Source organism: Passer montanus, unplaced genomic scaffold (genome assembly GCF_014805655.1).
Source record: "Passer montanus isolate IOZ18808 unplaced genomic scaffold, ASM1480565v1 scaffold61, whole genome shotgun sequence".
Lineage (NCBI taxonomy): Eukaryota > Metazoa > Chordata > Aves > Passeriformes > Passeridae > Passer > Passer montanus.
In genome coordinates, this window is record NW_024371149.1 from 4,313,355 (window position 1) to 4,340,343 (window position 26,989).

At 39.5% G+C, this 26,989-nt stretch overlaps 1 protein-coding gene across 2 annotated transcripts in view; it reads left to right on the forward strand.

Annotated features, from left to right (window-relative positions):
• Nucleotides 1-1,769: 1,769 nt before the first annotated feature.
• SORBS1 (sorbin and SH3 domain containing 1) overlaps nt 1,770-26,989 on the forward strand; it is a 160,619-nt gene continuing 135,399 nt past the window's right edge. For both annotated transcript variants that reach the window (XM_039727379.1, XM_039727391.1), the window contains exon 1: nt 1,770-1,863. The gene's annotated coding sequence lies outside the window, so the exon portion shown is untranslated. The remainder of the gene's footprint in view (nt 1,864-26,989) is intronic.

Here is a 26,989-nt window from a genome sequence, read left to right on the forward strand (position 1 = left end):
GGTATTTCAACAGTGCAGATAAAGAATACAGTCCAGAACTTCTTGCATTGAGAAGCACTAATGCATCAGAGAGGAAAAACCAGGTTTACTTTGTGCTGCTGTGGTAGATCTGCCTGAAGAATGAACCTTAGCAGACAGCTAAGCAGCTGTCTGCCTTCCCCATGTAAAAACCTGGAACAGAATAGCTCTTCTAGATTGGTGGCTTGGCATTCAGAGATGAACCAGTGAGTTCCCAGTCTAATAAAAGGTACTTGAACTGGTTTTTAGAACACTGTTTCAGGAGCAGAGACAGGCAAACAATGCTTGCAGACCCTGAACAGGTCAGGAGAGAACAAGGTTACAGTGTTTAATTATCTGTCTACCTCCACTGCTCCTGGCCTCTGCCTCTGTTGCATGGAGATGTTCATATAGACTTGCACACATTTGGCACTTCAGGAAGTTTCTAAATGAAAAATGAGCATTTCAGCTATTAGGTCAATCCCAAGCCTTGTTTTCAATTATTCTCACAGATGGCTATTCTTATGATGCAATGTTTTTGGGGTTTTTTGAGGGGTGGGAATACCAATGAATAAAATGTCAATTTTTTTTTCTTCTTGATGCTATTAAGCCTGGATAACATGAGGTTTTGTGCCTAAGTGGGTTCAGTGGCTTTGGCAGGATGCCACAAATTTTATCGCCCTTCTCTCCATGAGATGAGAGAGAAACAGACATCTATTTTCTGCCCTAGCTGGATTTCAGATTTGAGATTTCCCGGCTGTCCATTCTGCTCTGAGATGATGGTCACGTTCCTCTCTCCTGGGGATTTCAAGAAGCAGAGGGCTGCTCGGGATCATCACGGCAAACTTCCTGTCCCCATCTGGAAGGCAGCTAGCCTGCCTTTTGTATTTATTCATCTCTCTGAAATGAAGGAGATTACTCCAGCTGCCCTTGAGAGGTTAGTGTGCTTTTAGAGGGAATAAAGTTTGGGATTAAACTTCCTTTGTGTCTTCTGGCCATTGAAAACAAAACGCGTTGGATCTTTTCTCAAACAAATTTACAGATTGAGATCTAATTAATTTATTTTGGCAATTGGTTTGAATTATTTGATGATTTTTTGATTCATGCATAGTATTCAAGAAAAGACAAATCACGTTCTTATGGCTGTCAGTATATTGAAGTCAACAGGAATTTTGAAGGTGAAAAAGAAAGAAAACACAATGACTATATCTGAATATTTATAAAAGTCCATATGATGTGCCAGTCAGGCCATCTATAGATTGGTACCTTGGCGTGTTTTGTGTGTGTGCTCTTGAGTCAGTGGAGCCTTTCCTCCACTTTTGTGGAGTACCCAAGCTGATCTGGGAGTTGTGCCCTAAGCATTAATGAAACCAAAACAGTAACACTGACAGTAATATTAATCCAGTGACAAGCACTGTGAATGAGACAGGGATTTCCCCTCTCCTCTACTTGATCTTTTTCCCCAGATGGAGCATTTAGTGATTTACTAGAGACCTTGTCCCCTTTCCTTCGTCTCTTTCTCCCCATTCTTCACTGACTTTACACACAATCGAGACACCGATGGCTGCACTGAACGCCCCTTGCTCAGCCTGTACCCACCCGCAGCGGTGCACGGCTTCCCCAGCGCTCAGCCTTCGGTGGTGTTGCTCACCCCGGCACTCACAGCGCCCGACGCGCGCAACAGGTCGGGCAGGGCCCGCCGCGCCCCCCGTTCCGGGGCCGCTCCCGCCTTCCTCCGCTTCGGCCTGGGCAGCGCAGGCCCTCTTTGCTCCCTCGGCTCGGCGCGGCTCCGCTCGGCTCGGCGCGGGCGAGCGCGGCTGCGGCGTCCCGTCCGGGCGGGCACGGAGGCTGCCGTGCCGCTCCGAGGTAAGCTCCTCTGCGCGGGTAACTTTGCGGGTCGGCCGGGGCTTTGGTAGCTGTGGCAGCTGGTCATAACCCTCCGTCTGCAATGGAAATCGCCTTGGCTCCATTTTATTCTTGAGATTATTTATACCCATAAGGACTAGTCGTTCTTTAAAGGGCCATTATGCTGTGGGATATTAGCGCCTCTCTGTTTTTCCTAGTATCCGGAGACGGTGTCGATGTTACCACACAATTTTTGCAAACCTTTATTCAAGCCTTATTATTTGCAGGTAGACTAGGTTGCAGATGCAGAGAAGTAGGTTTGGAATGAGCTTCTCGTGCTTGTAAATAGAAGTGCTGTATTTCTATCAGGGGGAAGGGGGAGCAGATTACAACATTGCTTTTAAAATGAGAGGGAATGCGCACGGGCATTTTCTGTATACCTTCGGACTCAGCACACTGAGTGAATCTGGTGTGGGGAGTGTGTGTCTACTTGTCCCGAGAGAGCTAAAGCCAGGATGTATGCATTACGGTTGTTCATTCATCAGCGGCTGCAGATAATGCAATTACCAAGTCAGCGGTGCACGGATGCTGCCCTGCGTGCGACATGCTGAGAATACTGTACTTTAGGAAGCCAACACTTGCTGTAGTTTGGATAAAGCAGAAACTGGGAATGGCAGGGTATGAAACCGTTGTATCTTTGAGTGGAAAGGAGGCTACTGGTTCATCTCATTCTATTGTTTCTGAAGATCTGTATTTTATGTGCTTCTCTGCAGAGGTGTAAATACCTTTTGCAAGCAGTTCATAAGGAATTCAGCAGTGAAAAATAATTGGCAACAGCTTCAGGTATCACCAGTGCCTCATGAATGGTAGTTGGTTTAAATGTCTGAGAATATGCAGTAGTTTTAGTCAAATCCTATCATAGAAAGGGCTTCATTTAGCTCTCAGTTTTTTATTTACAGATCAGATTCTGCAGCTGGGGTATGGCTACCTCACTCCTGAGGTGTCTTGGAAGGGAAGGAGAAAAAAATCACCAGCATGATTGCCATGGACACAACAATTCCTTATTTATTTATTAGGCTATTAGGGTAATGAAGAAAAGCCATGCCTGCCCTGCTGTGCAGATCTCATTTCAGCAAAACTGCCTGGGCTCCTGCTGTTACCCTTGTTTGATTTTTAACCAGTAAGTGCCCTACGCTCGTGTCAGTGCCGTGGTTGTTACTCCTTTATGTATGGGTTCAGTGAAGGAGCCCCCAAATCAAGGGCACCTGAGTGGAATCCAGGTGGTTGATAGTGGGATTTGTTCTAAGCAGAATCTTTTCTTCGTTCTTCTGCCCAAAGATCAGTGTTTCCTTACTTGTAGTTGTTGTTTGTATATTCTGCATGGTATTGCTATTACTGCTGGTGCTTTGGGTAAATATTTGGTATATTAGTATTTCATTTTATAGATTATGCTACTTGAAGATTGTTCTGTCTTGTATGTATTGATACCTGATCATAAAAAGACATCTGTCCCAAATGCTTCTCTTTCTAAGACATCCGACAAGGCAAGGGCTGGTGTAACTTGTGCAAGGTTAGTGACCAATTGGTGCCTCTTGGCTTCTAAAGGCTGGACCACATTGGTTCTGCTGCATGGGTAGACATACCAAAAACATGTATGTATCACATTTGAATGTCCCTAATGAATCCCATTTCTTTTACTTTTGCACTCCCCTTTTCTTCAGTAGGCATATTTATTATCTTCAAATAGGAATAGTTATTTTAAAAGATAATCCTGTTCTGTAAAGCCAATATAGATTCATAATGATATATAAAGTAGTGATAGAAGTAGTGATATTTATAGAGTTACAAAACAGCACGTGTGCCTTTTTTGGAATACATCAGATATTTTGTAAACAGACACAGAAACACACATACACACAAGCTCACACCTAAGGTGTTTAGAAGAAGAAAGAAACAGTGCCTAGTAAATTTTGCATGCCCAGGAGGCTAATCTAAAAGTCAGGAAGGTAAGAATTATGTGCTCCATGTGAGTATTATTAGGAGCTTCCTTTTTCTTTGATACTTAAGTGATTGAAAGGGTACAAATGTAAGGGTTTCTCCAAAGGAAGGTCATGTGATAAACAGGTCTCTTCTTGTGTTTTCTGTTTGTAGGGGAGGGAAAATATTTGGAGTAGGGGGAAAGGAGAACTCAGAGAAACTTTGAAGCACTCTGCAAATGTTGAATTACAAGTTTACTGCTATTGCAAAGGTTGGATCTGAGGGGAAAACAGGAATGTTAAACCTTTGTGAAAATTACATGTTGTATTTTGAAGAATGTGCTGTGTCTGTGGGTGCAGTGTATGTGTGCACACACTCGGGTCACTATTAAGACATGGCAGCAGATGTTCACAGAATTTACACATACTGATGTGTTACTGTGTACAATGTGCTAATTAATTGATGAACCTACTACAGAATGCTTTGTCGCAATGGTGTTCTGCAGTAGAGAGCTACACTGGTTCATTCTCTGTTCCTCCATGTTTCTTTGGTGTTATTTTTCATTTTGTACCTTGACTTTGCTAAATGCCCCTTTGTTCTTATGACAGCACAGTGCAGATGGGGAGACCACAACAGTGCCCTTGCTGGTTCTGTTTGCTTTAAGCAAAAACTATATTATATATCTCCTAAAATGGATGAACAATTGTGATATTTTCTCTCTCTGCTGAGTCCTTTGCAGTGAGCCACAGAGGTTCTGTTGGTCTGATCCTGAAGTCTTCAATCTCTTCCATAATCCCATTATCTGCTGTGGTGCTATATATGTGAATGACCATTAAGGAATTAGGTTGTACAGTGTGTGTTGTTTGTGGTGCAACTTAAGACAGGGTCAGCACTTTCATTGCTTAGTGTAATATATATTAGAGCAGAGACTACCTATAGGATTATGGGTACTGCTGTGCCTTTAAGAACAGACAAGTTTTCAGCTGAGAAGCTTGGGCTTTTTTTTTTTTTGTGTGTGTGAGATATTTGATTTGGATTTATTCGGCATTGGGAAATGCGCTGGCAGCATGGATAAAGTTCAGTGTTCTTTGAAAATTGTTTTTACTTCAGGCCTTTGAAGTTCTCAGTCATGGGTATGTTGTTTTAGTCTTTACTCTTATTGTGTAAAAGACTATGCTAGGGCTTTTACTTGCTGCTTAGGATTTCTGAAGTAGGAACATAAAAGCCTGGGTTTTCAACAATGTTGGATACCCAGATGCTTTCCTTCAGTTTTTCCTTTTCCTTGGGTGACTAATACTTAGTCTGTATATCTAAACAAGGCTTTATGAATCTGACCTTAGACTTCATTATGATTTTTGCCTCTGCTCCTTTGCACACTGTATCGTGACCCTTCTGTTTGTCATAGTATAAGCAGGTTTTGGATTCAGTATTTGGATCAGTTTTAGGAGAGGGTTTGGGAAGTGATGCTGTCATATCTTCACACTCAGCCAAGTGAATGCTTACCCAAGCATGACAGTAAAGGCAAGTGTGCTACTGTAGGTGTCTCTCAAAGAAGGTGTCATACTGATGCCATACGTGCTTGGGTTCATCAGTGCTTCTGAATTCTTTTTGCATGAAAATTGATCCATGCCAGACTGCTTGGGCAGTGGTGGTCAGACACTTAGTGATAACCCTGCCAACTAGATACGGTCATGCCTCACTCTCATTAGGGTTGCTAAAACAGACACTACATGCCATCACAGACACACAGTCATGCCTCTTCTCTCATTAGGGTTGCTAAAACAGACACTACATGCCATCACAGACAGAAATGCTATTTAAATACTGAAAGAAATAGCACTTCTGTATATCCTTTTTCATGGTTTCACTGAAGCATGATTAAGTCATTTTGGATTCTTGCATCATGGATGCTGTTCTTTGGAATGTGTTGAGGAAAACAAATATTATTAAATGAGAATAATGAGGTAGAAAAACTGGTTTGTGATGTGCTTCTCAGATCAGACACTTTGTATTGGAATTTGGGTGTGTGAATGCCCATATGTTAGTTGGTATTTTATTCTTTCTCACTTTCTTTACATCTTGACATCTATCTAATGTGTACAATGTAAGCCTGGGTATTTGGGTTTCTCACCTATTCAGAGTAAGAGGAGATGATCTAGATTGATTTTTGGGCAAGTTGGTTCCATATCCTGTGTGAAGTCTCTCTAGCTACAGAATTACAGTGTAGCACTAAATCTGTTTCTTATCTACAACTGCGAGCATAGCAGGCAACTCTGCTATCACTTTCCAGTTGAAGGAAATGAGATGTGGAGAGGTAAAGCAATTTCTAAAAAAACTTATCTTTGGTATCCATAGCCAATCTTGTAACAGTTTATTGATGTTTTCTCTCTTCACAAACAATAAAAACTTTGAAGTGAATGACCTTATCTTAGAAAGCAAACTGTTACTAAAATTATTCTTTGCTAGGAAAACTTGTGAAATAATTCTACTTCCTCTTACACTGAGAACTAAGAGAAGAGTATTTGGGGCTGTAACAGCTGGGGGTTTTCAATGCCTCCATCAAAACGGGTAAACAGGAAATGGCAGCATGCAGGAAAATGTAGTTTGTCTACAGAATTGATTTATAGCTATAATGGTCTTTCAAAGAATCAATTATTTGCATATAATCACAATATGAATGAAATCTGCCCCAGGACCAGAAGGCTGTTCTGGTTTTGAATAAACATTGCAACCCTCATTGACATAAGTAACAGAAGTTTTATTTTTCTTAGAGCAGAATGAATATTATTAGAATGAAGGTGACTGTTTGAAAAAGGAGACTGATTCCAGAATATGAGTTCATTTTCCTTTTTTTCTTTGTCTGTATTGATCCTATAATTTAAGAGTCAGAAGTAGTGGTTGATGAATTATTATGATGAGCTTTGTGAGTTTGCTACCACTCTGCAGTGTCTGCAGTGTTGCCATTACAAGAGACATACCAGTGGTGCCAGGAAGGCCAAGTCTGATGGTCCTTGGAGTCAAATGCCCTTTTGTAATCACAGGCATGGTTTTTCCCAGTTGGGCAAGGTGAGTTAGGCATGTGAGGCCATAAGAGAGACAGGCCAGATTTAGGTACTGTGCACTCAGACTTTTGCCCAGCTACATGTGAGGTAGTGTTAGTGCTCACTTAGATCAAGACCACAGTTTAGAGGAGCTAAGAAAAAGCAATGAGCCCTGCATCAGCACAGAATCTTGTTTGACGTAATCTGTAGTTATAGCAGGTGTTATCTTAAAAATATTCATATCAATCTATCTGAAATTTGTACAGCATTTATGGTACATAGGGATATAATTACAAAAACTAGGTCTAGGTAAATTTATAGATATTTATCCTTTTGTCATTGATGTTACTTAAGTAAGAAAGAGTACAAGATTGAACAAGGTCTGTTTCCTGCTTTGTTTTTTCTGTTGTGATGTGCTCTGACTGAGCTCTTTGAATACTAGGAAAAGCTGTTTGTTCAAGTAAGACATATCTTTGCAGTGGTGGTACTTGTAGCTTCTTTCTATTGGTCAATTTTGTAGAATTTTATGGAATGAAGTGATGGTTTTATAAATGGTTACTTTTCTGAAGACTTGGCTGAAATTTATTTGCCTGTGAAGTACCTGTAATCCTTATGGAAAGCCATTCTTGTGTTTTGGGGACAAGCCAGTCACAAAACATAAGCTGTACTGAGAGAGTTGCCAGTCATACAGCACTGAGCTCCATAGTCACTTGTTGGATATTCAAGTGTGGTTGGCAGTTTTTTGCTTAACTCTGAATTGTGTTTTGTATGGTCATGACAGAAGGCAGACGAGCAGTGCTTGGCAGGGGAGAAGACCCCAGGAAGATGAGGTGACCTGTTTGTATCTGTGTTGTGCCTTGGAGGATGACCCAGGTCCTAGATGCTGGGTGATGTGCTGACACCTGGGTCTGACTTCATACTGCTCCTAGCAAAAAGTCTGAACTGAGTGTGAGTTGAGGCTGCCTAAAAGGGCTGTGAGTCCTTGCAGCAGGTACTGTAAGACTGCAGACTATTTTCAGATGATTCCCACCTCATCTTGCCCATCTGAAATTGTCACTGCAAGGATAGAATACTTGACTAGAGGCTGTACTGTGGGGAGTCTCCTCACGGTGCTGGCTGTTTCTAAGCTTTTCTCTGGCAATGCCAGCAGAGTCACTGGATGCTCATCCTGAGGTTTCCCTCCAGGAAGTAAGTGAATTCAGTGCTCCATCCGACTGTGAGGATACAATCTCTGTCTCCAGAAGCCTTAGAGAAGCCCTTTGTGTGGAATCCCCTCTGTCATATAGTGTGGAAGATATGGCACGTGTATTCAGTGATGTATCAACTTAGAATTACTCTTCATGTCTTTTGTTGCAAAAAAATTGCAGTGAATTTCTGTTCACTGCCTTGTTCCAATATAGTGTTTCAAGAAGATATTTTCTCACAAACTTGTCAGGCACAAGTCTGCAAAACTGGAAAAGAATATATCACATACACAATTATGTTGCAGGGCAGTTACAAGCTATATATGCCCCAGAGTTACAGCTTCCAGAAAAAATCATTAGATATCACAGTTTCTCTTGATGCAGTGTGACATTTGAAGAGCGAGAAATAGTACTCTTATTACACATTTTAATAGGTGACTAGATATTTGGTTTTGTTTCTTGTCTTGAAAAGTCTGTTTGTGCTGTCTGTACAACTAGACTGAAAGCTTTGAGGCTGATTAATTATTAGAACAACCCACTAAATATTTTATATGCTTTAATTTTGTAATCTAATCTTATCTATATATACTTTTTTTCAAAGAGAGTATGATATGAGAGGAAGCCTTACTACAAGATGTGTTAAGAATTTATATTACTTCCTATAAAAGATTGACAAGTGCAAAGGTTGTGTAAGCATTTGTTTTCTCACTCTATCTTTGCTTTAGTTTCTCCTCTCTTTCTCTGTTGTACCTCTCTGAATCTTTTAGTTGGGTAAGTAACCAAATAACTGTTTCTTTCTTGAGAACTTATATGTCCAGCAGATGTGTGCTTCCCTCATGTAAGATGATACATGAGTGTACAATAAATGCAAATCCATGTGGCAGAAAGTTTGCTTTCTAGAAGGTAGGATGTGCCAAGCAACAGTACTGTTACAAAACTGGGATAGACACACAGTCATGGAGAACACATGGTTTGTGTCTCACCTTGCCATATTATGGGACACCATCTCTTAGCATATCTGTGAATTTTGTGTCTTTACAGCCAACTATAAGTGTACCAAAAAATCATAGAATCAGAGACTCCAAAACTGGAAATCACATTTCCTCAGACGCTGAAGACACTTGGATTTGAATTTAATATTTTGGGAAAGGCAAGAAGATACTTTACTTGCTATTCTAATATCTAGATGTTTCAAAGACCTGTACAAATTGTATTGTGATGCTCCTAAAAGTGGGGCTTATTTACACATATGGCAGTGCACATATGTGCACACAGTGTATTATCGTTCTGGACCTTTTTTCTATTTTACTGCCTGGATTCAAAGAGCACTGGCACCAGCTAAGATCAAAGTCCTCATGAGAACAGGCTTGTGCAAATACAGCAGAGACAGCATCGACCCAGAATGCTTTTGGACTAAGCTAGTGGGAAGACTGGGATAGGAAGGACTGTTAGAAGGATGAAAAGGCAGTAGTGCTGTTGACATGGACTCTTGCGTGAGGAATGACATGAGGCCTGATGGGCTCCACCTTTTCCTTTCCTTTGTAGTTTGGCTTTGGTCTGTGACCTGGCATTACTGGGCAGTTTGCATATTTGGTAGAGAGTCCTTTCCTGCCTCAGATAGCAGAAAAACCTAACAGAAAAAACCTCACAGACGTTCTAATCTCTCTTTATTAGCAGTTCACATAGTTTTGTAAGACTTCCTTTGTAAGGACTTTCATAAGTAATAGACTGCTTATTCAACTGTGAGATGTGTTGTCCATAAAAATATCCTGAAAGTATTGGAAAGAAAAGAAACTTCACAATGGTTTCACAGAGGGATTGCTGTCTTACTGGATGTATGACATACTCATGATAGAAGAGATCCTCAAGCCTGGCTATACTTATTAACAGTAAGCTTTTAATGAAAGTGTTATTAAAATATGTATCATTTATTGCTTTAGTTTGCTGCGTGGTCTCTAGAATGCTGTTCTAAAAATATCTGTTTTAATCACAAGGCTGTGCTTGTTTTCTTTAAAATTATTTATACTTAAAAAAGGAAACAAAACTCTCAGAGACCATTTCCTATTACAATTTCTGGGTCACTGCACCCCATTGTATAACAAAGGAATATGAATAGGGTAAATGCCTGGCCATCAGTCTTTGTGTTTATGGTGTCGAATGAGTGACTATTAGACTTAAATCATGTTACTCGTGTTTTATTTCTAATTAGCTGAGAGATGTGATGTATCTTTGCATGTTTGTTGTGATCTTTTATAAAAACACTAGTTGGTGTCTTTATTGGTACTAAAACCGAACAGTAAGAACTCCAAGAGAAGGGGTTTATTAAGCAAGTAAACTTGGTGGAGATCCTTGGGTTAGCAGCCATGGAGGGACAGAAGGGAATACTGTTACTTAGCTCTGAAGGGTGGAAAGTGGGATAGACTTAGCAGTCAGACATTCCACATAAAATCACTCTGTTCAGTGCAGGAAATGAATGAGGCAGAGGTGTTCCTTCTCCCTACAGCTGGCTTTAACTCATGGCACTCCTGCCAACAAGTCTTTTTCCTCAATGTACATATTTTGTGTGGCTGTTTCTCTTTGGGTAGAATTTTGATTAAAATGAATCCAGGTCTCTTGTTTTGTAATCAGTTTGCTGGCAGGAGTAGAAGCACCTCAACATCTCACAACAACTCCATCAGCTTCTCCCTTGGGAGAGGGTTTTACAGAGTCCTAATGCGTGCATTTGTAAGACTGGGAGATAGTGTCTGGAGAATCACCTGCAATGTTGTGAGGCCTCATTAAAGAGAGAGCAACAACAGCCCTTTGCCATCTCACAGCCTTCACTTTTGTTCTTTCCTGCTGTCTTGCATTGTTTTTTACTGGAACAAACAAGCTATGAGCGCACTCAGATGCGCGTTATTTGTGCCCAGTGAAAGCTATCGTGTTAGGCATGCGCTCATTGTGTTGATCTGAACAAATGTTCTGCTGCTGATACTGCGCTCACTAGAGCTCCGACTGTGTGAGCTGTGGTATTTTGTGACTCATGCTTCATCAAGCTGTATCTGTTAGCTGTTATTTAGCCTTTACTAGTGCAAGGGATTTAATATCTGATCCAAAGTTATTGGACTTGATGGAAACAATCTCTCATTGCCTTCAATCAGCTAGATTCATCCACAAGGATTTTGGGCTGAGTTGTCAGGATAGGATGTTAAATAATTTCTCCCTTTTGATTTTTAAATTTCAGTACATTGGTCTGGAATTAATAGAGAGTGAGAGAGACTGTGAAAGTACTGCAATGGCATTGTAGTTGCTTTCGAGCAACATTTGAGGCTCGGTAGAGCATATAGCCCATTACTGCCATACCACAGTTGACATGTTTTACAGGAGATGACAAAAACACTTCTTGAACACCACATCGTTTGGCCTGTGATTCTATCCACCACTGCAGAAATTCCCTGCTGTGAAGAGAAGATGTTTGCAATTTCCAGAGGTCAGCACAAGGGGAAGTTCCAGCCATGAGTGGTTCAGTCTTCCCTGTGTCTTTAGGGTTTGTATAGATTCCTCAAAACGAGTTGATAGAGGAACTCTGGAGAGTGCCACAGATACTACCAGTTCACAGTCCAATAAGAAAAGACAATGTGGGCATCTCTATCTCTCCTTTCCAACACAGAAAATTTCCCAATCTTAATGTATTTAATTTACTTGTTTTCACTGGAGCTATGTAAGTTTTCTTTTCATTGAATGTGACATTTCTCCTCCTTTTTCTCAAACATTGTCTTGCTGCCTCTTTAGGTGAAGTACTGTGTTTAATTGTTTGTTTTTTTTGCTTTTAAAAACAATATAATCTAATTTACATAGTCTGGTATTCATAAAGGCTTGTAGCTCAGCCCTGTGAAATCCTGTAACTAATTCATGATATCTTCTTGTTCTGTTATGGAACTTTGCAAACCTTTGGCTAGGATATATGATAGATATTTCATAGATAGTTTAATTTCTTTTACAGGAAAACTAAAATTTTATGATAAATTATTTCATGCCTATCATAAGTTTTATGCATCTACTAAAATTTTTCAGTACAGCAGCAGCACAAGGACCACAAAGTCTCCCACCTTTCTGGTGAAGGTTAGAGAAGTCTATAGGAATTTCAGGCTGATTACAGGCTTTAAGACCCATGTGCTCTAGTACATTCCCTGCTACATGAGCTAAAGCAAAATCACTGTTAGTGGATACCAATTCAGTGCTCAGCAACTGGATCCTATCCAGGTTATACACTCAAATAAGTCAATTTAGTGAAGCTTACTGATGTGAAATCTACTGTTGAATTTTAAAAAATCAGACATAATAATTGTATATAGACTCATGACCTTCAAAAATATCATGCTGCTTCTCTGGCAAATCAGCTATGATAAAAATTCAGTCACTTGGCAACAGAAGTAATTTGTGAGTCCAAGGACACCCCAAAGCCTCTGTTTGCCTTGTAGCATTGAGTGACAAGAAATCCTCACTACTTGAGCTGCTGGATGTCACAGGTCTCCTTGTCTTGGGTGACTCCTTCATTCTGAACTAGCCTTTGGCTGACAGTTAGCTCCTCAGGCAGAGCTTAATCCTGTGAAGAGTCTGCTTTACATGGCATCTTGTCAAGCCATGGTATGTCCTTGTTTTAATTCTGATTTATTTAATTAATTAATTCAGTTTCTAATGGCTTAATAAACTAAGGCCAAGTCTGAGAATGCAATTAATTTTGTAGTTGGAAAGACTACTACTGAAATTAAGACCATTTTGCTTCAATAAGGAGCATTGGGATCACTGTTTTTCATTATTAAGGTTCTATTAGAAGTGAGTCATGTTACCTCCTCTTGTCATCACATACGTGCATAAGTACAGATGATAATTCACCTTCTGCAAGCTGGTGACTGAATACAGGATAGACTGGGGGAAAGTGTTCAACAGCAAGCTTAACTGAGCTTGTCTCAGCACCCGTCCTCTCCTCCCTGCAATGTTATGCCCACGTTCTAGTTGACACATGCTTTGGAACAGGGCTCTCTGAAGCACCTGTCACGCCTCTTGATGTGGTGTCTGAGAGAGGAGGTTTCTATTTCCAGCTCTGTTACTGATATAGTGCAGGGTGACGTGTAAATTACACAATGTTCTTTTATGCTTCCACTCTCTTGTCTCCAAAGTGGCTGAAGGATCCAGCCCAGTCAGGGTAGCCTTCTACTGTGCAGTAGGAACCCTGGTTTGTTTGTGCTAGTGTCCAAGATGATTTTGGGACAGGAGAGGGATGTTCTGCCCACATCTAATACATGAACTTACGTGAAAACATGAATTCTGCAGGAAGCAATGCTGATGGCTCAGTGCAAGGCAGTCCCTGCTAGGTGCATGCTGGTTGTGGTACCATCCACAGCAAGTAGTTGGTGAACTCATGAGAGATAATGTGAGCAAGAGATCTGGTTGTCTTTACATGGCATTTTGCAAGTGTAGAGAGCCATTAACTCTGGCAACATCCACTAATTTTGGATATGCTATAGAGTCACAGTTCCCAGGATCTGTCGTAATCTACCCCAGAAGCATCTGTGCTCCCTGTAGTGAGGACAGGAACTTTCACCATGTGTGGTTTATGGGAGTGACTTTTGAGTCACTGTGAGTAGAAAGTACAATAGAACTGTGAGACGTTATCTTTGTGGGAAAAAAAAAGTCATTACTGGAGTTGAATAAATCATCTTCCCTTCCATAAGCTTCTATGCTAAATGCTGGAACTTTCTACATTTTGTTTTGTTTGGTCAGTGCTTTGTGCAAGTCTGCTAGTGACAAGGTTTTCAGAAGCGGTGTACTTTATCTTTCTGTTTTGCTTTCCACTCTGTGAAATGTTGAGATAAACACTTTTCTAGACACTGAGTGGTTGTGGGCCATATGTTCTTGTAAAAGCTGTAATTTCCTACTGGGGTCTTCTGTTTCCATTAAGCTGTTGTGTGTGTGTGCTGTGTGCTATCACACACACTGACTTGAGGAACTGCATTGTAACCCAGCTGGGTACAGTGCTGATGCTGAGACATGAACCCACAGCATAGCTTGAGTATTTGGAGCCTAACCTGATGCCAGATCTGAGTGCGAGTGAGAAAATTTTCTTTTTTAGTTGTATGCAACAGAAAACATACACAAAAAAAGTCCTGGTGTGATCAAGAGTAGAAAACTCGTTTATGCTCACACAACAGTGGTGGCACAGGGACACTCTGAGCCAAATGGACCATGTAGTAGAGGAGCAGCTATTCAATCACTAATCACACAATTCAATTCACTGCATACCCCAGCATTAAAATAACTATTTATTCCCCCAATCGTTCTATACCTCAGACACTCACTTTATATGTGAAGGTAAAGTTAACAAGTGCCATGGATCTTCCCAAGGTCCCTGATGGTTTCTATGGAAGAACCTCTGTTGCTTGAATTTCAGACTGGATATGCTGAATTGTATGCCACAGTATTCACATCCTTGGGTGTGAATTACATGTTCAAGCCCTCTTAAAACACCTATGTAATTTTACTCTTTTTTTGTTAGCATTGTTAAGGTTGACCAACCAGTGACTTGGAGGGTATTTGGGTCCATCAGTTTGCATCTAGCTCTTTTTTTTCTTTTTTGTAAAGGCCAGCTCCAAATCAGTCAGGGACGTGGATGTGGCAGAATTAGCTTTTGTTGTGACAGCTGGCCTAGCACATATCACAGATGTGGGCTTAGGTTGAAAGGAGGACTGTGCACAAAGTTCACTGCAATTATAAAAATAAAGGTGGCCAGTCTCCCTGCTGGGAGTTGGGCTCTTGTGCCTGGAGCTCCCAGTGTGGACCAGGAGACCCTTGTGCTCTGTGCTGACCCAGCCAGAATAAGAGGGCATGGACAAGGAACAGCAGAATGATCAGTCATTGTGTACCTTTCTTATTTCATTGTAGCCTTCTCTAGTTACTCTGAACCATTAGTTATCCAACTCCATTTGCTGTAGAAAGCATCTACATGATTAGTCCTTGGTTAAGTTTTGGATATCCAAATTAGGAAAGCTGGAAGCACAAAAGCAAAGGAGTAAAAGGAAACCAAAAACAAATTAGCTAAAGGAAGAAGGGATTCAGAAAACAAACTCCTTTCAGCTGGACTCTTATGAGCAACTATTTTTCTGCCTTTACTTTAAAAATCCTTTTAAGATTTTATTTTTTTTTAATCCAAAGCAGTTCTGTTTGTTATGCAAATCTTATTATAACTTCTCTTTCAGCCACTTTAACATTTAATAAGAAAATATAATTTTGGATCTAAAAACTGTGTGTAGGACATGCTTGCAGATCAGCTGGCTGCCTGCTAGATGTTTGTCCACTACCAGAGAGTTGTTAATTTCTATAACCCTCCGATATTTAGGATGCACTAAATGTATGAAATATTTAATGTTCTTCTGGGAACTTCTGCAAGCTATCATTAAGAAATCTATGAAAGATAAAAAGTGCACTTCTGATTTATTATGTTTTTCTCCCCGTTTTATATAAAAAAGGCCCAGAGGGTCCCTTGTTTTGTACCTCTGGTTTTCTTCTAGAGTAAAGTATGTCAGTTTCCTTTTATTTTCCTTTTTAAAAAAAGTAATTTATTCCAGAGTATATGTGGTATTGATCTGGTAGAATTATCTCAGGGTTATTATAAGAATGGAAGTTGGCTAACTGTCCAGGGAAGAAATATTTTTATTTTGATTGCATAAAAGTTTAAAACAAATAAAGTCTCCAAGTTTTTGAACACCTGAATAAATATTTGGGAGAAAAGTTGCTGTTTGCCAGAATGTAACAGCTTGCTCAGATAGGTGGCTGAAGAAGGAGATGTCTAAGACATCTAAGGAGACTTCTTACAGAATAAGAGAAGTGATATTTTAAATGAAATAAGCAAGTGGCAAAAAATAAAAAATCTGAGCACCTCTCCCTCTCATTTTAAAGTTTTCAGGCTTTAGGGATTAAAAAAGAAAAAAAAGGGACACAGAACTGAAAAGGTCATCTTTTATGTATTTTACCTTGGAAGTCTGTGTTATATATATTTAGACTGATAAGCAAATAGAATTTATGGTAGTAAATATTGACTGATTTGTTGAACACATATTTTTGTATGAAATTGGCCAGGCGGCCACTGTTTGCTGGAGGTAAAAAAAAAAATCTCTGAGTTGCAACTTTTTTTTCCCCTCACCAGTTGTACAGATATCTTCATAATTTCTGTCCCACAGAACATGGAGGAGTTTGGAAAACATCTTTTTTTTTTTGTTATTATTGATGATTAATAATTACTCTGGCTTTAGAGAATTATTATTCCACAGAACAAGGAGGAGTTTGGAAAATATTTTTTTTTGTAATTATTGATGATTAATAATTACTCTGGCTTTAGAGAATGATTTCATTTCTTTCTGCCAGAGGATTTTGGTTTTTATTAGGCTCTGGTCAAGCCACTGTGCCTTGCTGTGTAGAACCTGACTTTGGTAAGGGATCAGTGCTTATATGAGTGTGTTGCTGGGGGTGATGCAGATGCACAGGGCTGAAGTGCAGGGAAGGGCTGAGAATGCTGCTAGGCACGATCTGTCAGGCAGTACAGACCAGGATTGTCCTCCTTTCCTAGGAAATAAGGTAACTCATAAAGTCACGCCCTGCCCTTCAGTTCCAGACAGAAAACAAACTCTAGACTCCTGCTTCTGTCTTGCTTAACTCTATGTATTTGGTTTGTACTGTGTTTGTAGGTATATAATGTTTTCTTGGAACTGCTTCTCAATTACCTTAAGACAGCTAGCCAATTTAATTGACTGATTCCCAGAGAAGCCTAGAGCAGTACAAAAATGAGATCTGTTCTCTTAAACTAATTTATAGAACAGAAAGCATTTTCCCTTAGATGTTTTTGGGGATTATAAAGTATTCTACTAGTGCTTTGTGATGGGCTGTTTTTTGGTTGATTTGTATGTCTATGTACTCAATGCTCTGTAGGATAAATGGCAACTGTTTAAACTGTGAGAATTATCCTGAGTCCTCTGCTGCATTTGGAGTAGCTATTGAAGAGTATTGAAAATCATTATCTGCTTGTTAAGGGATTTGTGCTTTTGGAGTAAGAGCATGTGCCTGCTGTTCTTGTTGAAGAACTGCGAGTGACGTGTATACTGTGCCATTTGTGAAGCCACAGGTAACTCAGGTGTTGTTTCCATAGTTAAGAACCTTGCAGTACTAGTGCAATAAGGTGCTCCTTTGCACAAGCTGCTGGTTTGTAAATACTCCATAAATACCATGGGGAGCATGCCTCTCAAGTGCTGCTTTATGAGAGAGAGAACAACTATGAGGAGACACTGAGGAGAATGCAAGAAGAAAAGAGGAGAAATGTGAATCTTTACTGCCTCAGCTCTTCCAAAATATAAGGAGACATTGAGGAGAATGCAAGAAAAGAGGAGAAATGTGAATCTTTACTGCCTCAGCTCTTCCTCACATTATTGCTGCTATCTTTAGGAAATGGATGAGAGGGTGACACTTTTTTCCTGTGGTTTACTGGTTTACACTATTCAGGCCTAAGTTCAGGCAAGATTAGAAGTAGAATTTCTGCAAATTGCTGTCACTAGAGCTGCATTTGATTACTCCAGAGCAACCTTTCAGATCTGTGGTTCTGGTGAACACTGACACTAAACTGGGGAAAGCAAACTTGCAAAGTTAATGTAAAATGACTGTAATGCCTTCTCTGTGTGAAATTCATCATACCAGCATGCTGTGAAGGAAACCTTGTGGTGGGTACCATATTTTTGGGTGCTCTTGAAGCTGGTAACTGACTAGAAAGCTGTCTTTCTAGGTCCTTCAAGATAGCCCAGAATTCCAGATCCCTCTATTTAAGAAGCAGAGGAAGAGGAGTTTGATGAGTTTAATTCAGTTGGTCGTGTTTGGCCTTAAGGGCCATCATCATCATGAATTTGGAGTGATCGCTGAAGTGTATTTTCCATAGAGTACAGTGACTCTCCATTTTCTTTGAGAGAAAATGCCTTCCCTTACTTTTAGCTCCTGCTGCAAGGATTCTGACTATTCTATATAGAAATTAAATTTTGTTCTTTCTCTTTCTGAGCCAACTCAGAGCAGCAAAAGCGCCATCCTTATGCCTGGACAGTTCACGTTCTGATCCTTGTCACTGATTTTCTGATGCAAGTTAGGTGATGCTGCATGAAGCTCCCAAGAAAATGCCTGCATGGAGAAGCTCAGTTGCAGTAATTACATCCCAGTAGAAGTGCTGCTATAACTGTAATTGCAATATATAATTAAGGTGATATGGAACTGCATTACTCACTTGGGCCCTTTTTTTAATTAGAAATGTGTGATTCTATTTAAATTCTCAGGTGACCTAATCTAATATAGTCACTGATGCCTGCAACTGAGGCAGAAATGCCAGTGTGATCATAAAGACCTTTACGCTTGGTTCACTGGACCTGACACCATTTCACTCGAACTTGTCTTTCAATCTAATCAGTCTGTACTAGAATTTAAATTCAGCATTTTTTAATATATTGTCATGGTTTTTGTCTGGAACATTAGACACTGGTCTTTTTATTTCCTCTCCCAAGCAGCATGATAGCAACCAGTAAAGAGGTCAGTGATGATACGAGGTTGTTTAATGATAGACAAAAGCATCTACAAAAATTCTGTGACTTTCATATGTGGATATCTCTACAGCCGATCCCTCCTCTTCTCCAAAATAGTATATAGTATATATACTCAGCAAGTCTTTCTTGCTGGTTTTGCTATGGTCATGGCTAAACCTAGGCATTCCATTTTTCCTAAACATTCCTATCCTAGAAGATGTAAGCATCTGCTTGTTTTTCTCTTTTGTCACTATTGTTCTGATTTCTTTTTCAGTCTTGTTCATTTTAATTCTTTTAGCAGTTATTCTGGTGTATCTGAGATTCAGGTTATTGAGTAGCTTCTCCCCAGCTTGCCTGTGCTGCCTGGCACCTCTTGCTAACCCCTGTTGATGTCTGCCCACCACTTTACACCTTGAATTCACAGGTGAAATGGGGAGGAGGGGTTGTCACACCAAATCCACCCCCACACATGTGTCATGGACTGAAACAGGCTGTGATAAATGTTTATGATGATGCTGCACCAGGACACCATGAGGAGAGAGATGTGTCTGGGTCCTGGGAAGGGGGTCAAGTATGGGGAAGAGGGTCTGCCAGGGGCTGTTTTTCGGGTGGCTTTGTAACACTTTCCACTTGGTCATTTTTGTCCTTCAGTTTCTGTGTAAATCCTTGTTAGGATTTATTTACAAACATTCAGAACCACTTGTGAACTGGAGCTAAAAGGTGAAAGTCTTATTTACAATTTGTCATAATGCTGTGTGCTGATGAAAAGCCTTTTTCTCTTGTTTCTCCCCTGTGTTCCCAGATGAAATGGGAATGGTTGTACGCAGTGTACTGAGAAGTTGTGAGGGTTAATGACTCATCCCACCATGCTCTGAACATTACAGAGTGCTTGGAAGGGATTTTTGTCTCTGTATAAAGATTCTGCATTTCTGATATGAGTTGAAGGGATCAAGCAGATGTTTTGAAAAACATCTCTTTGTATCTAAGTCACGTATTCCAAGAGTTTCATGTGGCTATTGTTGCAGTTTATTGGAAAAGTAGTGGGAGGACTGCCCCCATTTAAGTTGCCTGAGTGGTAGAAAGGGCAAAGCTTACAGTGTTTTCAGATGAGTACAGCCAAAATTCTGCCACTTGACTTGGGCTTTTGTTTGGTGAAATTGCAAATAGAATCTGAAAATGTTTGTTGTGAAAGAAATTTGTAGGAATTTTTGTATTTGATACTTTTCCTTTTTAAGTAGAAACAATATAAAGACCTTAATTCAGAACAGAATAAATCTCAGTGTTGTTGCTGTGTTTGTATAAAACTACACTGCTCTGCTCTACATTTGCTGTTAAACTGTTTATAATAGTTAAAATGTCATTCCAGAGGAGAGTTTGGCTTAGGACTTCTTTTCTTAGGCAGAGAAAGCCATTTTATTCCATGTATGGACCTGGTCTCTCAAAGCTATTTTAGTGAGTAGCTACAAAATATTTTTTAGTGAGACGTGATTTCATTTGTGTTTATGTGCATTGGCCAATTTAATGAGGGAGCCACACTGTTCTGCAATTCTGCTCTGCATTGTTTCAAGGAAAAAACAGGAATTTTTAGGTGCAGGCTGGATTATGTGTTTTTTAAATACTTTTTTTAAAACCACATCTTGAAATCACTGTAGTCTCAGTTTAGCTACTGAAGAATGAAACCCTTCTGTGCCTAGAAGAGACTGTTAAAAAAATTACATCCCCAGTTGGTGTTAATCAGCATTGCCTTTAACAGAACCAAGCCATTTTTAAACCATTGCAGGCACTGATTCCAGCTTTCACATCTCAGCCTTCAGAAAAGCTTTAATTTGTCTTCTTGGAGCACAGTGACAGGAGGGTGAAGAAGATCCACTGGTTCTACAGTGGAATCAAAACCCTTTCTGTAAACTTTCATCCTTTGGACTGTATTGTAGCAGATCTGCCAAAATCGGATGTAAGGATATGGGATAGAACTGTACTACTCTGGGAATGGCAGCTGGGTATTTGCTCCCAGGACAGCTTCCCAAAGGGAAGAATCCCCAGGAGGGTGGGAAGGGAATGATATATGTTCGACTATATTTATATTTTGGCACTATTCAATGCTTAAGAAATAATTTTCAGTCTTTTTCTGTTTAAGGCACTATTCAGTGTTTGTTTAGAACCCTCCTTAGTAATAATTGATATGATGTGATCTATTAACTTGGAAGAAATGTTATAAAAGTGGTGTTTATATATAGTAATACTAGATATAATTAGAAATAATAATCTTTTATACAATTCAACACTCCTTTGAAAGTGCAGAATCTGTAATTAGCAAATGGTTACGCTAATAAGGCTGCCCATTCTCTTCAATATCTATTCTAGAAAGTCCTTTATTCTTCTTCCAGGGGATTTGTCTCTGGAATTAAAGGGCAAATTGCACCTCTGACAAGATATGCAGCCTTTGTGTTGAGACTACTGACTGCTGACATCCATTGTTATAATCTTTATACTTTAAGTGACCTGGAGTCAGATTTTCAAGGTATTTATTTGCTTAAGAGCCATTAGACTCTAAATGGGATTTCAGAATTGCCTAAGTAAATTAGAATCCTAATTCACACTGTAGATCTTATTAGGAGACTTCATGTATCTCCAGGTGCCTAAACACCTTTGTTTAGCTTCGTGTTGGATACTGGGAACTAGCCTGGAAGTATCCCTCAAGGCCTTGGCAAAACAATAGCCAAAGCACAACAGTTTTTGGCAGACTTTGAAACTAGTAATTCAATTCAAATTACTGAAGAAGAGGCGAAAGGCTTTGATTTTGTTACTGATGGAGCCATTTCACATTTCTGTTCATATGAATAAAGACTTAAAACAGGCATTAGCTGCTACAATTACATTGTCCAATACACCTGGAATTTACTGGATGCTGAAGAACACTTATCATTAAAGGTGGTAAAGGTAGAGAAGTCAAGAGAAGTCAGAGAAACCTTTATTAACATAAAGCAATGGTAGAGTAGCTCTCAGTAATAAAGGGTGACTCTATATACCCCGGGGCAGGACCACACAGTAAAGCTTTCTGTATTTGTAGTGTTCTTAGAGCTGATGGACAAAGTTTTTTAATCTGAAGCAGCAGAGGTTCATATTTCTAAGTTAAAGTGTTTTGTCTGGGAATGATACTCCTAGCATATTCTTTTCTTAGAACAAATTGTTGAAGGATAATCAGTAGCAAAACACAACAAAGTGTTATTGGTTAGGCACATTGGTGTTGAGAGAAGAACACCATGTCATAAAATTTAAGCTTCAAATTTCAAAAGCTAAATTTGAAATGTCAAGACAAATTCCCTTTTTTATTTTACTGGGAATTTCACAGGTGCTGAAAGGCATGAGATTCTTAACAACAGTTAGGTTTCCAAATACCTTGGACCTCTCTGAAAATTCTGAGTAGAAAAAGTCAATAAAACTCTTCTGAGAATGTACCACATGGAGAGGACAAAACACCTGTTTTTGAGCAGTGGTTAGCAAAGGCTTTAAATACAGCTGGGAAAATAATACTGTTGTAATTCATAGTTGTAATGGCATGCTGCTGTCACTTGAAAATGCTGAAGCTCTGTAGTAAGCTATTAAATGGAAGTCCATTAATATTGCCTTTAAAGTTTTTCATTCCAGGTTCTTGAATATATCTGCCTCCTTTTTTGCTACAATAGGCAGTTTTGTTTTCTGCTTACTTGCATACCAAATCAGTTAGTTAATGAATATTTAATTTCCATTTATGCAGAGACTTTTTCTTATGTAGGAAAATAACATTGTACAAGAAAAGTTTCAGACTCATTCTCACACTAAAAATTGAACGTCTGAATGTTTATTGTAAGCCTGCTTCTGGAAATGTTGCAGTTTATTCGAGTTTAAGTAACCTTTGAAACGGTTAGGTGTGGAAGCTCCATGTTTCCTGGGTTTTTATTGTGACTGTTGTAAGGCAAAGTGGTGGTAGAGTATTAAGAATGCTAAATGGGGAAGAAGCAAATATAATGGAAAGGGTTGTGATGACTGATTCCTAGGCTTTAAGTCTTTAAGACTGTTTTTAGGGGCTATGATTCCAGCTTTTATTACTGCCTAGTCATGTGGAGGCAGGAGATGAACCAAGTATTAAAGGCTTAGAAATAAATATGAGCAGAAAGTGAGATTGTGTAGTATCTGATGCAAGTACAGGTGAATGAAGGATAAACAAGACATTAGAAATATGGAAGTGTATCTTTAATGCCTAAGCTGAATGTGTCCTTCAAGATGTTTCTGTTTTGTATGAACAAAAGGTTGTGCTGTGGTGTAACTAGTCCAGTTCACTGTGTATCAGGAATCAGGTTGCTTGTTGGTAGGGATCTTGAATTAGTCCAAAGTCCTCGCAAATAAGATATTTGATGCTCAGACAAAGAAAGTATTTTGGTAAATGACATTGCAGCTTGAGAACAGAATAACTCCTGTGTTTGTCTGCTAGGTTAGGTGATACGTGCAGTGTTGCAATCTGTCCATTTGATAGCATGCTTTCTAAAGTGTTCTAAATATTATGTTTATTTGTTTGACAGACATTATGCTTTCCTATTCAGAGCTCAGATGATTCACTGACAGTAGCAATTCAGCTATAATAATCTTCCTTGAACATTTTTTTTCATTAAACATGAACTAAAATTATTTTTTGGGGAATCAGAATGAAAAGCCTTTTAGATTTAAAACACTTAAACCAAAATAGCTTTTTACACAAGATCTTTTGCAATGTCTTTCTCTTTTCAGCACTTTTTGTAGCACTATTCCCAGAGATGAACTCACTAACAAGAGACAGGGACTGTAAGATAAGAGTCTAAAACCTGATCAGATATCTCAGTGTGAGCTGTGGGAAATGTGTGTACCATGGAAAAAACAGCTTCTAAAAAGAACACCACCACCAATAAAAAAAGCCCTATTGTTGTGAAGATCTGTGGATATTATTCTTTGAGTAGTGCCAAGAACAAGATCCAGAGTCAGGAAGTGGTATTCAACTTTATTTGTTATCTTAAAGTCCATGATATCTTCTCTGTAGAGACAAAGTAAAAGGAAAAGACGCTAATTTTCTCAGCAGTTTACAGACTTCCTCAAGACCTGTTTTCCCCAGGTCATTTAACTTAACAGCGCTGTGACTGCTAAAAGTAAAATGATAAACTGTCTTCTACTGCAGCCTGAGTGTCTGCAAAGGGTGGTGAGGATGAAAGGATGTTGTATCTCCTGTTTCCATATAGCTGCATTTGATGGATGTGGTTAGTTAGAAGGAAAGGAGACAATTATTTTATGATACTGTTTGCATTACAGTAGTGCTGGTAGCACACAGGACCACAGGACCATTTTTCAGGCTCTAAACAAAAGAAAATTTAGTTCTTGCCCCAAAAAACTTACATTTGAAACAAATGTTGTAGTGTAGAAGCATTTTATCAGTGGTTAAATGAAAGTATCTTTTTTAATCTACCTCACTGAAGGATCATGTAATGAAGTGTAAGCTTGAGAAGTGGAAAGCAATTTTCACTGAGCCTAAAACAGTGCTGTGTAATTCTTCCTTATGACACTACTGAGTGGTTTCTTGTACTCTCAAACTGTAGCAATGGCTGCTACTGAATGTCAGTTTTTCAGACCTCTTCAAGTTGATTTATTCTCACTTTATTTGACATCCGCATTCTGTATCTAAGTTTATCTTCATGTTAACTGTCCACCATCCACAGGAGAGCTGTTCTTAATATGTTGTATCAGTTCAGCAGTAAGCTGGATATATTGTGGGTTTGGCGGGGGGGAGAAAGAAAAAACTCAACCCAAAACCCCCTGAAACAACTTGATTTGGAAGTCTTTCCTCATCTTGTTATGGTGGTTCAATTTGCAATATACTTGAGCATACATGTTACAGTGTATGCAGCGCCACAGGACAGATAGAATTATGAGTTGAAATATGGTTGTTCTTGTAGAATCAATCTTGCACTGCATTTTTCAGTGTCTCATTATGAATATATTTTAGAGATTTGTGCAAGTTATTCAGAAAGCTTCCTTCCAAGGAAGCTGAACTCTGCTCTTTACCACAGGGTCCCCCAACTTACCTTTGGGACAAGTATGGCCTCTGGCATTGCACCTCTCACTGCCTTACTGCCAGTAGTCTCTGTTTATTTGATGGTCTTTTCAGCTCTAATTGAATATATCATGTTGTAAAGTGGAATAACCTTCTTTACATTTGAAGGCTGGCTCCAGGTGCCCATGTGGGTGTGATGATAAGGGTTTGGGAGGTGGTATGAACTGTAACTAAATTAGAAGTTCTCTTCCTGTGTTCCTTCATCTATAAAAATAGGGAACTTGTTATATGCTTTGGTTCAGTCATAAAATGGAGCATGTGGGCGCAGTAGGAAAAGCTTTTATTTTCTTAGCTTCTGAACTAAAAAAATGGTAAGCTTAACCTCTTTTTTATTTTTGTGTTTCTTATTTAGCTTTAACATAGCACAGCAAAACCAGGAAAAATCCATTGTAGTGGCTGGCCTAATCTACAGTAGCATTTCCCTTACCTAAAGTGCTCTAGTGCTCACAGTGATGATAGGTAGCTATTGGTATTTTAATTAGTGTCTAGTGTCCTCTCACTGTCACTCTGCCTGGATTTTTTGGTAGTCCCATCTGGTGGCTATGAGCACTAGGGTTAATAGGAATGCAGGCATGGCTGGTCTGGGTCAAATCCCTCCATGCTTTAGTTTGTTAAAACTTCCAATGGCCTCCAGGATGTGATAGAAAGGATATAGCAGTTAAAGCTATCTTTCATTATCTCAGACTAATTAGAGCTGTCCTAACTTCCTGAGGGAATATGTAATGATGCCCAGTAGTTACAGAAGATTGAAACCAGGCAGGAGTTATTAGGCTATAGAGGAGAAAATGTACTTCTTTCTGCTCTTTAGCTCCTTCTTCTATCTTAGTGAGATGTAATCTGGATAAAAAACAAAGCTTGGGGAGAAAGAAGAAAAAACACTCTCCATTCTCTTGAACCTGTACACTTAGCTCCTAAAGGAAACTAGCAGTGTTTTCTTTCTCACTGTAGAAGTGTGACTACATGACTGCCCTCCTTTTTCAAACTGGGAGATTTTTTTTTTGCTCCTTTTCTCCCTTAATTTTTGTTTTATTTCTCACTTGCATTGCTGAGTCTGGTGCTATTTTGCCTGTCTCTCTAAAATGAAAACAGGCTTTGTGCTCATGAACTTCTAATGGGAAGTGATGATAAATCCTTGGTTGGGGCACCATTGCCCTTGTCCTCATGAAATATTTTATCCTTTCTGATATAATTGAACCATGCAATCAGGGCCAATTTCTGCCACTGGATATGTATAGAGGTTGATGCCTTTTATGTTTGTGCAGGATCACCTCACAGTGACATGTGTAGTTGTACTGAACATGGTTTCCTCCATTTCATGGGAATAAAATTATGTTTGTGCATTATTAAAAGGACCTAGCAAGGTTGCTGGGAAGAGACTGTGAAATGCAGTATATAATAATATTTATGTAATTAATGCCCTGGGATTGGATTGAAAAATACTGCTGTTTTGCAACCATAATTTTCACTTTCTGGCAGCCTCAGAAACTGAAGGAAACTGTAAATTGGAAGGAAGGAAATAACAAGGAAACTGTAAATTGCACTTTAATGTCCCTAAGCTGTTGTCTCTGATAGTAAAGGTTGACAATTGACAGAAAGGCTGTCTTGATGTCATGTTAGCTGAGATCTAATCATGATATTAGCATAGGACCACGTTCAAGTGTAATGTCATCTGTGTGTCCTGAGGATGATGTGTGGCAAGAAACTTACTTTATTTTCCCCCCTCTTTTATTTGAGAAAAGATGGAGAATATTCAGAAAAGTAGCCAGAAGAGAAACAAACTATGTGTGTTCCTCTGACTCCCCCCTGTACCCCCTCCCATGACCCTGTCCAGGTCAGATAGCAGGCTGGGTACCAGGCAGTCTGAATGGACTAATGTCTTGAGCTTTCATTGTACTTCTCAGCCTGGATTACCAAATGGTTTTGAGCTGTCAGTGGCTACACTGCTCTCCATAGCTGTGCTAGCAAAGTAATCAGGGAATGGGACATGTACCTACAACTCCCTCTTCTTTGACCATCAGAAATATAATATGCAAGCATGTCGTACTGATGGAATTGTATCCCCTTCTGAAAACCCTTTCACTTTTTGGGGGACATTATTTGTCCTTTCCATAACAGGGTCGAACTGATCATAGTACCCTTGACCTGGCTTAGTTTACAGTATTGTAAAACAACAGAATGAAGGTCAGTCCATCTGTCCTTCAAATGCAACACCACCAAAGTCTACGATTCTGTGGTGCTCAAAGACTAGCA